This window comes from Mustela nivalis (assembly GCF_964662115.1).
Source record: "Mustela nivalis genome assembly, chromosome: 8".
Taxonomy (NCBI): Eukaryota; Metazoa; Chordata; class Mammalia; order Carnivora; family Mustelidae; genus Mustela; species Mustela nivalis.
In genome coordinates this window covers 9,648,534-9,663,749 of record NC_139027.1, presented here as the reverse complement: position 1 = coordinate 9,663,749, position 15,216 = coordinate 9,648,534, and the positions used below count along the sequence as shown (strand labels likewise).

Below are 15,216 nucleotides of genomic sequence, written 5' to 3'. Positions count from 1 at the left end.
CAGAACATAAATATATTTCAGACATTCACCAGTGAAGATAATTGATCTGTCTTAAGCTTGGACATAGACTTCATAATACACAGAACATGTAGTTGCTTTGAAAACATGCAAATTTAGAAGAAACAAATCAGTGTGTGCAGATTTCAGCAGGAAAAACTCTTTGAAGCCTGGGAGAAGCTGAATGTTCTTTTTGTAACGGGAAATTTGGAAGGTTAATTCCCCTTGGGTGATTTTAGGATGTTTCGCCACAAGATGTAACAAAACAAAAAGGCAGAAGTATACTTTTCTGATCACCTGGAAAATCACTCTGACACTTTTATGATGAACTGATTTAATGTTAAAACATCCCAATTCTCTCTTACTAACCTGAAGGTACTGATAAGAAATGAGCACATTTTCTCATCTACTCACCTTAAACATTTTCCAGAATGATGAATACACATGAATTTTCTGATATTGTGACTGGCGGGCCCCTCTTTAGCTGTGTTCTTGGTCTGGAAAGTGTTTCATCTCTGGTTGAAAGCCCTTCAAACCAAGGACTCTGCATTTTATCTCTTTCCAATAGTGGTACTGAGCGCTGAGGATCTCTGGGAGCTATTTGATGATGGCCTTTAGTCTACTTTGAAAACCATTTGCATTTCAGAGCCTAAAAACAGAAGTGTTCATAAAGAGTTATATGGATTTGGAAATCTAAGGAACCAACTTTTGGTATTCAGCACATTTCTTTTTTTAATTCTTTCATTTACTCATATATTACATTCCACTGAAATTTACTGAGCACCTACAGATATTGAGTATTGTGCGAGGTGCTGAGATAGCAGTGGTGAGTAGACAGATCTGGTGTCTGGTCTCGTGTCTATGGCAGACTTAGACCAATAAAAAATTGTATTAAAATGAGTAAAATCGGAACTGTGCTAAGTGCTATAAAAACATGTAAAAGTAAAATGGCAGAGAGTATTAAAAACATGTGCTATGTTCTAGCCAGTCTGCTAATCTTAGGGACAATCAATTGAATGGCAAATAATTCTTTGTTAAGAGTCCATTTAATTATTTCCAACCTCTCACCAAGACCTGCTATTGGTATTTAAACAGGGAAGTTAACCTGGTTGCAGCAATTGGGGACAGCTTTCCAAGGAGTAATATTTGAAATGAATGAACTGAACGGAACTAAGAGCTGAAGAATGAATCTGTAAGTACCAGGTAAGTTATAGAACAGGGGCTTCAGGCTCCGGAATGACTTGTGCAAATATGTAGCCTCCTACTTGTGACAGCCGGATCTTGGTCACAAGCAGCTTTAACGCACTGCTCAGTGCTCACCACCACCACCCCCACCCCAAGATCTGATCACACACACACACACACACGCACACTCCACACTGTCAATATCCAGCCCTTTAGTATAAATGTCTGGAAAATAAAATGGAAACAGTGCCCAGACAAAGGGAGAGCAAAGTAAGAGTTTCCTTTAAAACATTCAGGGAAAAGTGATGGCTCAGGAAAAGCTGCCTGTTCAGTAATGAGTGACAGGCGGACATGATTAATCTAGAAGAATGTACCAAACACACATATGCCCACAAGAAAGGAACACTGAATTCATATTGAAGATGAAAAGATGAGGTTCTTCAAGGGGGCTTCAAAGAAATGAAGAAAATATGAAGTAGAGACTCACCTGTACCCTCAAAGAAGTGAAAATGAGTATGGATTAAAGATTATGGTTGGAGGCATGCCTGGGCGGCTCAGTCAGTTGAGTGCCTGCCTTCAACTCAGGTCATGATCCCAGGGTGCTAGGATTGAGCCCTGCATGGGCTGAGCAGGGAGCTTGCTTCTTCCTCTGCCTCTCCCCTTGCATTCTCTCTCTCTCTCTCTCAAATAAGTAAAAATATTAGAAAAAAATGATGATTGGAGAATGAAGAGTGATGGCCTCTGAGCTGTGCCTCCCAGTCCTTCCCCCATCAGGGACTTGATTCTGGAGCTTGTATGAGTGCTAACAGGGAGAACTATCAGCCTCAGGGGTGCCTCAACCACAAGGCCACCTCGCCCCAGGACCAGTCTCCCCAGGGTGGCCAATGGCCGCTGACCAATCCAGCTAGAACTATAATGGCCAGGCTATTTTGCCTCATGTGGGACATCTGTAATAAGGCTTTGTAACTCCAGAGCTTCCCTTGAGATTGGCCACTGCTGCCATTTGGAACTACACCCAAGTTTAACTTTTCCCTCTGCTCCTCCCCACAGTATTCCTCTGCCTTTCACAGGTGTTGGCCCAGGAGCACGGCTCATAAATATACTTCATGCTAAACTCCTTTTCAGGCTCTCCTTTCTAACAAACCCAACCTGAGACAAAAATGCAAGCTATCCCACAGGAGATCCTAAGTTAAGAGCTTGAGATGAAGTGGAAAATGGCAGCACTCAGGAAAGAAATTAAACCAGATTATCCTGGAGTATTTGAAACCACACCAGAAGCAGCATCGAATAGAATTGACTTGCAAAAATAGAATCAGTTATGTGAAAGGTAAGTTTAAAAAACACCCAATGAAATGTGGCTGAAATGGGCCAAGAGGAAAGCAATCAGAGATGAAATGAGCTCTAGGGAAGTGAGATGCTTACACAAAGATTGGAGTTATTAAATAAAATAGCCAAAGAAATCACAGAAAAATGTAGAGTAGAATTTTTTTTTTGAAGTTGAGAAATACATGAATCTGTAAGTGTGCACCTAATGTTTGCCTTAGTTTGAGACAACAACATAGGCGCACATATGTACTTTATTGGAAAGGTAATCTTAGGACACCAGGGAAGAAGAGAGGATAGTGGGAAAGTGAAGAATATGTTAATGAGCTGGTTTCTACTACAGGCCTCTAGGTCAGAGGTCCAAGATCCAACACACCTCAGAATTATCCCACCAGCAAATGGGAGGCAGGGGCATTTGGCTGACTCCCACCCACCACTGCTGAGGTTGATTTTGGTGGCAGCAACTCTTCCATGCTAGGATGGTGAGCAACCAAGTGAATTCTGGACCCTGGATGAAGCCTTCAGGAAAAGGAAGAAGAGTAAATCCAAGGTTTGAGATGGGAAACTGTAGCCTTCTGGGACCTGTCTGCCTGGACAGATAAATTCAGATGGACCAAGAAGATACTGAGTGAGATATTGCTAGCTTTTTGGGAAAAAAAAATCATAAAACATATCAAGACTGAGATTTAATTTGGTAAGCTTATTGAAATTCAAGGGCAAATAAAAATTGTGAGACCATATAGAAGAAACATGTCACCTACAGAGAAGATACACATACACCCCCCATTTGTGCCGGAAATAAGACAAAGGAGTAAACTTGTGGAGTGTTGTAGGATGATGAATATATCCGAGTAATAAAAAGGTGGCTAAAAGAAGTCCATGCAAACCGAATACTCCTCAGTGATACAGAATCTGTGGCATTAAAAGATTCTGAGTGGCCACTGGGTCTTTGGTGTCCATTGTTCTGTTGTATCGCTCTTAGGAGGCCCATTAGGGGCACTCCATGAATACTGGCTGAGTGAGTTAGCATGTGAATGAGGACACTTAAGGTGAAATAACATTAGTAATCACATACAGAAAAAGAGAGTTGCAATACATTCTCTCTGTTCAGAAAAAATATTTTAAGTATTATAGAAAGGAGTATATCATGCAGTATATAAGAAGTAAATATAAATAAAAAAATATAAGAAGTAGGGGGGAGGAGTCAAGATGGCGGAGAAGTAGCAAGCTGAGACTGCTTCAGCTAGCCGGAGATCAGCTAGGTAGCTTATCTAAAGATTGCAAACACCTGAAAATCCATCGGCAGATCGAAGAGAAGAAGAACAGCAATTCTGGAAACAGAAAAACAACCACTTTCTGAAAGGTAGGACCGGCGGAGAAGTGAATCCAAAGCGACGGGAAGATAGACCCCGGGGGGAGGGGCCGGCTCCCGGCAAGCAGCGGAGCAACCGCGCACAAAATCAGGACTTTTAAAAGTCTGTTCCGCTGAGGGACATCGCTCCAGAGGCTAAACCGGGGCGAAGCCCACGTGGGGTCAGCGTGGCCTCAGGTACCGCAGGGTCACAGAAGGATCGGGGGTGTCTGAGTGTCGCAGAGCTTGCGGGTATTGGAACGGGAAAGCCGGCTGCAGAGACAGAGCCTACAGTAAGCTCGCAGCTCGGGGTGACCTTGAACCGGTCGCAGGCTCCGTGAGCTCGGAGCGCGGCCGGAGGTCAGGCAGACGGGAGTGACTGGGCGCTGTTCTCTGAGGGCGCCCTGAGGAGTGCGGCCCTGGGCTCTCGGCTCCTCCGGGCCGGAGACCAGGAGGCCGCCATTTGTATTCCCGTCCTGCGGAACTCTACGGAAAGCGCTCAGGGAACAAAAGCTCCTGAAAGCAAACCCGAGCGGATTACTCACCCCGGCCCCGGGTAAGGGAGGTGTAATTCCGCCTGGGGCAAAGACACTTGAGAATCACTACAACAGGCCCCTCCCCCAGAAGATCAACAAGAAATCCAGCCCAGACCAAGTTCACCTACCAAGGAGTGTGGTTTCAATACCAAGGAGAGCAGCAGAATTCCAGAGGAGGAGAAAGCCAAGCACGGAACTCAGGGCTTTTTTCCTGTGATTTTTTTTAGTCTTGCAGTTAATTTAATTTTTTCTTTTTCTTTTTTTTTTTTTTTTTCTCGCCTTCGGGTAAATTTTTTTTTTTTAACTGTTACCTTTTTCTTTTTTAACGATTTTTTACTAGTTTATCTAATATATATATTTTTTCTTTTTTACATTTTTCTCAGGTGTTTTCTTTTTTAAAAATTTTTTTCTTTTCTTTTTTTTTTCTTTTCTTTGTTCTTTTTTTTTCTTTCTTCCTTTTTGAACATTTTTTTATCCCCTTTCTCCCCACTCACGATTTTGGATCTCTTCTAATTTGGTTAAAGCATATTTTCCTGGGGTTGTTGCCACCCTTTTAGTATTTTACTTGCCCCTTCATTTACTCTTATCTGGCCAAAATGACAAGACGTAAAAATTCAACACAAAAAAAAGAACAAGAGGCAGTACCGAAGGCTAGGGACCTAATCAATACAGACATCGGTAATATGTCAGATCTAGAGTTCAGAATGACAATTCTCAAGGTTCTAGCCGGGCTCGAAAAAGGCATGGAAGATATTAGAGAAACCCTCTCGAGAGATATAAAAGCCCTTTCTGGAGAAATAAAAGAACTAAAATCTAACCAAGTTGAAATCAAAAAAGCTATTAATGAGGTGCAATCAAAAATGGAGGCTCTAACTGCTAGGATAAATGAGGCAGAAGAAAGAATTAGTGATATAGAAGACCAAATGACAGAGAATAAAGAAGCTGAGCAAAAGAGGGACAAACAGCTACTGGACCACGAGGGGAGAATTCGAGAGATAAGTGACACCATAAGACGAAACAACATTAGAATAATTGGGATTCCAGAAGAAGAAGAAAGAGAGAGGGGAGCAGAAGGTATACTGGAGAGAATTATTGGGGAGAATTTCCCCAATATGGCAAAGGGAATGAGCATCAAAATTCAGGAGGTTCAGAGAACGCCCCTCAAAATCAATAAGAATAGGCCCACACCCCGTCACCTAATAGTAAAATTTACAAGTCTCAGTGACAAAGAGAAAATCCTGAAAGCAGCCCGGGAAAAGAAGTCTGTAACATACAATGCTAAAAATATTAGATTGGCAGCTGACTTATCCACAGAGACCTGGCAAGCCAGAAAGAGCTGGCATGATATTTTTAGAGCACTAAACGAGAAAAACATGCAGCCCAGAATACTATATCCAGCTAGGCTATCATTGAAAATAGAAGGAGAGATTAAAAGCTTCCAGGACAAACAACAACTGAAAGAATTTGCAAATACCAAACCAGCTCTACAGGAAATATTGAAAGGGGTCCTCTAAGCAAAGAGAGAGCCTACAAGTGGTAGATCAGAAAGGAACAGAGACCATATACAGTAACAGTCACCTTACAGGCAATACAATGGCACTAAATTCATATCTCTCAATAGTTACCCTGAATGTGAATGGGCTAAATGCCCCTGTCAAAAGACACAGGGTATCAGAATGGATAAAAAAACAAAACCCATCTATATGTTGCCTCCAAGAAACTCATTTTAAGCCCGAAGACACCTCCAGATTTAAAGTGAGGGGGTGGAAAAGAATTTACCATGCTAATGGACATCAGAAGAAAGCAGGAGTGGCAATCCTTATATCAGATCAATTAGATTTTAAGCCAAAGACTATAATAAGAGATGAGGAAGGACACTATATCATACTCAAAGGGTCTGTCCAACAAGAAGATTTAACAATTTTAAATATCTATGCCCCCAACGTGGGAGCAGCCAACTATATAAACCAATTAATAACAAAATCAAAGAAACACATCAACAACAATACAATAATAGTAGGGGACTTTAACACTCCCCTCACTGAAATGGACAGGTCATCCAAGCAAAAGATCAGCAAGGAAATAAAGGCCTTAAACGACACACTGGACCAGATGGACATCACAGATATATTCAGAACATTCCATCCCAAAGCAACAGAATACACATTCTTCTCTAGTGCACATGGAACATTCTCCAGAATAGATCACATCCTCGGTCCTAAATCAGGACTCAACCGGTATCAAAAGATTGGGATCATTCCTTGCATATTTTCAGACCACAATGCTCTAAAGCTAGAACTCAACCACAAAAGGAAGTTTGGAAAGAACCCAAATACATGGAGACTAAACAGTATCCTTCTAAAGAATGAATGGGTCAACCGGGAAATTAAAGAAGAATTGAAAAAAATCATGGAAACAAATGATAATGAAAATACAACGGTTCAAAATCTGTGGGACACAACAAAGGCAGTCCTGAGAGGAAAATATATAGCGGTACAAGCCTTTCTCAAGAAACAAGAAAGGTCTCAGGTACACAACCTAACCCTACACCTGAAGGAGCTGGAGAAAGAACAAGAAAGAAACCCTAAGCCCAGCAGGAGAAGAGAAATCATAAAGATCAGAGCAGAATTCAATGAAATAGAAACCAAAAAAACAATAGAACAAATCAACAAAACTAGGAGCTGGTTCTTTGAAAGAATTAATAAAATTGATAAACCCCTGGCCCGACTTATCAAAAAGAAAAGAGAAAGGACCCAAATAAATAAAATCATGAATGAAAGAGGAGAGATCACAACTAACACCAAAGAAATACAAACTATTATAAGAACATACTATGAGCAACTCTACGCCAATAAATTTGACAATCTGGAAGAAATGGATGCATTCCTAGAAACATATAAACTACCACAACTGACCCAGGAAGAAATAGAAAGCCTGAACAGACCCATAACCAGTAAGGAGATTGAAACAGTCATTAAAAATCTCCAAACAAACAAAAGCCCAGGGCCAGACGGCTTCCCGGGGGAATTCTACCAAACATTTAAAGAAGAACTAATTCCTATTCTCCTGAAACTGTTCCAAAAAATAGAAATGGAAGGAAAACTTCCAAACTCATTTTATGAGGCCAGCATCACCTTGATCCCAAAACCAGACAAGGATCCCACCAAAAAAGAGAGCTATAGACCGATATCCTTGATGAACATAGATGCGAAAATACTCAACAAAATACTAGCCAATAGGATTCAACAGTACATTAAAAAGATTATTCACCACGACCAAGTGGGATTTATTCCAGGGCTGCAAGGTTGGTTCAACATCCGCAAATCAGTAAATGTGATAGAACACATCAATAAAAGAAAGAACAAGAACCATATGATACTCTCAATAGATGCTGAAAAAGCATTTGACAAAGTACAGCATCCCTTCCTGATCAAAACTCTTCAAAGTGTAGGGATAGAGGGCACATACCTCAATATCATCAAAGCCATCTATGAAAAACCCACCGCAAATATCATTCTCAATGGAGAAAAACTGAAAGCTTTTCCACTAAGGTCAGGAACACGGCAGGGATGTCCATTATCACCACTGCTATTCAACATAGTACTAGAGGTCCTAGCCTCAGCAATCAGACAACAAAAGGAAATTAAAGGCATCCAAATCGGCAAAGAAGAAGTCAAATTATCACTCTTCGCAGATGATATGATACTATATGTGGAAAACCCAAAAGACTCCACTCCAAAACTGCTAGAACTTATACAGAAATTCAGTAAAGTGTCAGGATATAAAATCAATGCACAGAAATCAGTTGCATTTCTCTACACCAACAGCAAGACAGAAGAAAGAGATATTAAGGAGTCAATCCCATTTACAATTGCATCCAAAACCATAAGATACCTAGGAATAAACCTAACCAAAGAGACACAGAATCTATACTCAGAAAACTATAAAGTACTCATGAAAGAAATTGAGGAAGACACAAAGAAATGGAAAAATGTTCCATGCTCCTGGATTGGAAGAATAAATATTGTGAAAATGTCTATGCTACCTAAAGCAATCTACACGTTTAATGCAATTCCTATCAAAGTACCATCCATCTTTTTCAAAGAAATGGAACAAATAATGCTAAAATTTATATGGAACCAGAAAAGACCTCGAATAACCAAAGGGATATTGAAAAAGAAAGCCAACGTTGGTGGCATCACAATTCCGGACTTCAAGCTCTATTACAAAGCTGTCATCATCAAGACAGCATGGTACTGGCACAAAAACAGACCCATAGATCAATGGAACAGAATAGAGAGCCCAGAAATAGACCCTCAAATCTATGGTCAACTCATCTTCGACAAAGCAGGAAAGAATGTCCAATGGAAAAAAGACAGCCTCTTCAATAAATGGTGCTGGGAAAACTGGACAGCCACATGTAGAAAAATGAAATTGGACCATTTCCTTACACCACACACAAAAATAGACTCAAAATGGATGAAGGACCTCAATGTGCGAAAGGAATCCATCAAAATCCTTGAGGAGAACACAGGCAGCAACCTCTTCGACCTCTGCCGCAGCAACATCTTCCTAGGAACAACGCAAAAGGCAAGGGATGCAAGGGAAAAAATGAACTATTGGGATTTCATCAAGATCAAAAGCTTTTGCACAGCAAAGGAAACAGTTAACAAAATCAAAAGACAACTGACAGAATGGGAGAAGATATTTGCAAACGACATATCAGATAAAGGACTAGTGTCCAGAATCTATAAAGAACTTAGCAAACTCAACACCCAAAGAACAAGTAATCCAATCAAGAAATGGGCAGAGGACATGAACAGACATTTCTGTAAAGAAGACATCCAGATGGCCAACAGACACATGAAAAAGTGCTCCATATCACTCGGCATCAGGGAAATACAAATCAAAACCACAATGAGATATCACCTCACACCAGTCAGAATGGCTAAAATCAACAAGTCAGGAAATGACAGATGCTGGCGAGGATGTGGAGAAAGGGGAACCCTCCTACATTGTTGGTGGGAATGCAAGCTGGTGCAGCCACTCTGGAAAACAGCATGGAGGTTCCTCAGAATGTTGAAAATAGAACTGCCCTATGACCCAGCAATTGCACTATTGGGTATTTACCCTAAAGATACAAATGTAGTGATCCAAAGGGGCACATGCACCCGAATGTTTATAGCAGCAATGTCCACAATAGCCAAACTATGGAAAGAACCTAGATGTCTATCAACAGATGAATGGATCAAGAAGATGTGGTATATATACAAAATGGAATACTATGCAGCCATCAAAAGAAATGAAATCTTGCCATTTGCGACAACATGGATGGAACTAGAGCGAATCATGCTTAGCGAAATAAGTCAAGCAGAGAAAGACAACTATCATATGATCTCCCTGATATGAGGAAGTGGTGATGCAACATGGAGGCTTAAGTGGGTAGGAGAAGAATAAATGAAACAAGATGGGATTGGAGGGAGACAAACCATAAGTGACTCTTAATCTCACAAAACAAACTGAGGGTTGCTGGGGGGAGGGGGTTGGGGAGAAGAGGGTGGGATTATGGACATTGGGGTGGGTATGTGCTTTGGTGAGTGCTGTGAAGTGTGTAAACCTGGTGATTCACAGACCTGTACCCCTGGGGATAAAAATATATGTTTATAAAAAATAAAAACTTAAAAAAAAATATAAGAAGTCAATATAAGAAGTCAATATAAATATAAATATAAATATAAATATAAATATAAATATAAATATAAATAATTCTACCCAAATGTATGTGGTCAAGAGAAAGCATTATCTTTCTCCGACTCCCTAAACATAATCACTGCTGCGTTTCTACTTTTTTTGACTTGCCTATCTATATACACATGCAGTCACTTCCCCAAATTTGTGTATGTGGGCGTGAACATATGAGAAATGGGAGGTTAATATGTCTTCAATCTTCAAAAAAACAATTGATAAAAGTGAGCAAAGCTGTAAGTGCAAGTAAATGATGGAATTTAAAATAGTACTAAAGATATACTAAATTAAATATAAGTTAAATGAAAATAAGCACAAACATAACAACATGAACATACTCCAAACTAAAAAAAAAAAAAAGAAAAAAGAAATTGTATAATAAACTCTAATGTCCAAGAGGAAATGAAAACTGCTGTAGATCCACACCTGGGTGATGACAATAATAAAAACCCTCTAAATCCTACAAGGTGAAGCTATATTCAGAGGAAAATGTGTAACATAAAGATGTGAATTTCATAATAAGAATTCACAAACTTAAATTAATTGACCTTCCAACAATAATTATATAGTAGAATAAAAGAGATTATGTGTGGAAAATATGAGAAATCAATAAAGATAAAAGTAGAAATTAATTTATTAGGAAATAACAAAATAGTAGAATTGATAAATAATCCCACAATTACTAAAGCAAGTAATGTAGTAAGTAATGAAGAGTAAAGGATATATAAAAATAGAAATTAAATGAGAAAATAAATGCAGAGCCAGAGAATCTAATAAAAAATGTAAAGATTACATGAAATATGTAATTCTCTATAAAAATACAATAATTAAAATTAACTTGAAATCACTGCCTCCCAAATAGCAAAGCAGCAGTTATAACATTTAAACAGCCTTGGACACCTTCACATGTAAATTATTTCATGAAGCAGGTGATTTTAATGGCACTTAAGCTGGTCCAGAGCTTTCTATATAAACATGCAAATAAATGAGTTATAAGCAGATTCACTGTGGATTTATTTAATAATGAGAATATAAAAATTGTGTAGCTGTCCTTTGAAAACGTACAGATAAATAAAGTAGGATTCATCTACATTGGTGGTATGAGAACCAGGATATGGGGACATTATTCCAAAATTGCACAACAAGGAAAATTTTCCCAGAAAAAATAATGATAGAGTATTGCATGCGCTATATCTCAAAGGATGAGTAGGAATTAGTCATATGAAGAATGGGTTAAACATTTTAGGGAGGAAACAATACTTGGAGATTTGTGTAGACGTAATCTAAACAGGACTGATTAAAATACCTCTGTGTGGGTTGGTGAGCCTGGGGCAAATGGTGTATACAGAAGGATGGAAAAAGAGGTTAGGGGGAAAAAAAAAAAGAGGTTAGAAGACTTGGTTCAGAACTTTATATAATCAAGGTATGACTCATCCAGTATCAAGAAAGAAACTGCATTGCAGAGTGCACTGTAGTCAATTTACATACTAGAAAAACACGTAAGGTAGGCATGTATGCACATGTTTATTGTAAACCTTAATTCCTTTCCCTAGAAAACTGGCTGAATTATTAAACATGCAATGCTATTGGAAAGTTATCTTTTATCGCTTGGTTATTTGATATCTCTGCTTCAATTCTGGGTCCAGTTCTTGTCCATGTTCCGTGCCCGTATGTTCTGGAATCATTATGTCTTGATAGAGGACTGGACCACCCCCAGAAAGGATTCAACCTCTCCAAAAGATTCATATTCCCTTTGTCTGCACTTCCTTAATATTCCCATTTCTGATCAAGCTTTTGTTACTTATTTTCCTATCCTTCTCCTTTGGGAACTTTGTAAAAGATGAAGTTGAAGGAGGCTTACTTTTTTTTTTTTTTTTTTGTAATGATTTTATTTATTTATTTGACAGACAGAGATCTCAAGTAGGCAGAGAGGCAGGCAGAGAGAGAGAGAGAGGGGGAAGCAGGCTCCCTGCTGAGCAGAGAGCCAGATGCAGGTCTCCATCCCTGGGATCATGACCTGAGCAGAAGGCAGAGGCTTTAACCCACTGAACCACCCAGGGTGCCCCAAGGAGGCTTACTCTTTTTAATGTGCATGTTCTTCAAAGCAATAGGCTGTCCCATTGCCATAGCCCTGGGGGTGGTCACGTAAACTGCTTTGGGGTTTGGCTGAAACATTTCTCCCAGGTGAAGTTCTACCTAAAAATCTCTCTTACCATCAATCCCTTTGATTCCCATGTTTCCTTGTCAAAGAAATCTTCTTCTGTGAAACTCTGCTCTCACTTTGCCCTTCCTGCCTCACACTGCCCCTGTGGGTTTACTCGGGGTTTCAGAATCAGCATCAGGTGGTGGTAGGGACCGGACATCCAAGTCATACCTGGAGGCATTTCCTGGGATGCTTTCTGTCCAGACTCATTGGCCATTCAACATTCTCCAAGAAAGGAACATGATTCTATCTTCTTACCCATTAATTATTCAACAAATATTTATTAAAACCTATTATTCATCAAGCATTGAGCTAGGTACTGGGAATACAGATATAAACAAGATATAGATATTGCTATAACTCATTTCCCATGAGGAAGTAAGACAGGGAAACAGATAAAATCAGTAGACTGTGCTGCATGCAATGGAAAAAAGTGGTATGGGACCAGGAGGGGAGAGAAAGCTGTGCGGTGTGGGGAGAACACTGGTTGGGAAGACTTTCTTGTTTAAGTCACAAGTGAGTTCTACCATGATCCGGAGAAGGATGAAGGATGAGCCAGAGGAAGATGGTATGTGTGTGTGTGTGTGTGTGTGTGTGTGTGTGTGTGTGTGTGTGTTGGGGCTGGTCATTAGGGATGCAAAAGTTATGTGGAAAGTGGTGAAAAAGTAGCCCAGCACTTTCTGTACCAAAAGATAATAGGAAGGAGAAGTGCTTTCACCACCTGTATAATGATGCATTCGTTGAGCTTGTTGGTTTTTTTAACGTCAGCCTTTTGAATCTCTTAAAATCCGATGCCCGCATTTTAAGCAATTCTGAAGCAATTCATACATAGTAATACATAGAAAAACAACTACAGTGCCTTAGAAATGTGTTCTTTCACTTGCCTTTTCAACACAAGCATTCAAATGATGAACTTCATCTCCACCTTTAGAATCTAGAGTTTAGATAGAAGCAGCTCTCCAGGCATCTAGAAAAGAGACGAAAGTACGTATTTGTTGGCACAATTCATTTTGTCTTACGCTTTCGGGCCATGATTTGGATCGAAGGGAGCGGAGAGGCTTCAGGGATCAAAGGGCTAAGTATTGTGAAGTGGCCACAGAAATTCCAAAGCTGTTTTTCATTCAGGAATATATTGCGAGTGTCTTTGGTGACCTATAGAAAATGATTTTATGCTCTTGCTCTCAATTTGAAAGAAAATCCTAGCACACAAGAGGCATTCGTCATTTGCTTAATGCCTGCGTTGCACTGCGGTACATACATATGTGCAACCTAACAGATTGCAGGGGAAGGGGAATTCTTAAATGCCTGCCCTTCAGAGCTATTGATTCATTCATTTATTTATTCATTAATTCAACAATTTGTTTTGTGCCTCAATTATCACGTGAAAGGCACTGCCAATAAAGGTGGACAGGTGGGGCATGATTCCTGCCTCTGGAGCCTGCATTCTTATGGGGAAGACATAGAGTGAATAAGCCCATGAATAAATGTAGATTCTACTAAATGCTACAAAGCAAGTAAGGGGGTGATTTGATACAGAATAATTTAGGGGTGCCACATTAGATATAAGGTAAAGACCCTCTTAACAAGTGAGATTAAAACCAAGGTTTGAGGGGCATTTGGGTGGCTCAGTGGATTAAGCCGCTGCCTTTGGCTCAGGTCATGATCTCAGGGTCCTGGGATGGAGCACCGCATCGGGCTCTCTGTTCAGCGGGGAGCCTGCTTCCTCAATTTTCTTTGACTGCCTCTCTGCTTGCTTGTGATCTCTGTATGTCAAATAAATATATAAAATCTTAAAAAAAATAAATAAAAATTGAAAAGTAAATTAAAAAAAAAAAAAACTATTTACTTGAGATAGAGTGTGAGAGAGGGCCCAAGGGGTGGTTCAAAGGGAGAAACAGGCTCCCCACCAACCCGGGAGCCCGACCATGGGGCTGACCCTGAGATCATGACCTGAGCCAAAGGCAGACACTTAACCTATTGAGCCACCCAGGCGCCCTGAAAAGTAATTTGCATTAACTCTTTCTAGGACAAGACGCACATGAGAGGGAGTGAGAACCAAGACAGAGTGAGACAGAATCAGGGAAGCAGAGGCAGGAGCAGGCTCTGTGTGCTGTTCAGAATCTCATGGGCTCCCTGTCATCTTCTGTGCTGACCAGAGTTAAGGAGGGGGGAAGTTACTTGCCCCCCAGAACTGACTGACCAAAGGCCCTGCATCTCCTCACAGAAGGGTGTGGCCAAAGGAGTCAACAAAAGATTCAACATGGGGTTCACCGGAGTCTGGGCTTTGTCAAGTGTGCCGAGGACACATGTTGAATGAGAAGTGCTTGAGAGAAGTTGCCGCAGAGGACCAGGACAGTGTGCTTCAGAGGTGGGTGTTCATCTCCCTTGGACCTTCCCACCCACAGGCCGTCATAAGCGTAGCAGTGGCAGTAACGGCTGCTGAGATCTGTACAAAACGTTATAGGTCATAAAGTCGTCCTTGGTTCATGGTCATGATGGGTCTGATAATAATCCACTGCATTGTTAGTATTGCCCGGTGATTTTTAAATGAAGGGTGGTGGTCCTAAGAACACCCAGGTCATAAGGACAGAAAAGGGGTCTGACTGGTGTCATTATTAGTATCACTTTGGGACTATAAATTCTTGTCTCCTATTAGACATTACAGGTACCGATCATCGTCATCTTCTAGAGAGAACACCGAAGACAAGACTGGCAACCCACATTCGCCTCCATACAGTACATTATCGACAGCCCATTAGAACAGATTATGATGAATCCTCCACGGAATGTGTTCTAGAAAACTTGTTACTATATAATCAATTCTTTCCCCTTTTTATCTTAGCTGCTGGGGGGTGTCCAATAAATTTCACATAAGT

General features: G+C 40.3%; 1 protein-coding gene across 1 annotated transcript in view; it reads left to right on the top strand.

Moving 5' to 3' along the window:
• LOC309871283 (uncharacterized protein) overlaps window positions 1-14,688 on the top strand; it is a 566,681-nt gene extending 551,993 nt beyond the window's left edge. The window contains exons 6-7 of the mRNA XM_082744159.1: window positions 1,093-1,200; window positions 14,565-14,688. The gene's annotated coding sequence lies outside the window, so the exon portion shown is untranslated. The remainder of the gene's footprint in view (window positions 1-1,092; window positions 1,201-14,564) is intronic.
• Window positions 14,689-15,216: the final 528 nt, after the last annotated feature.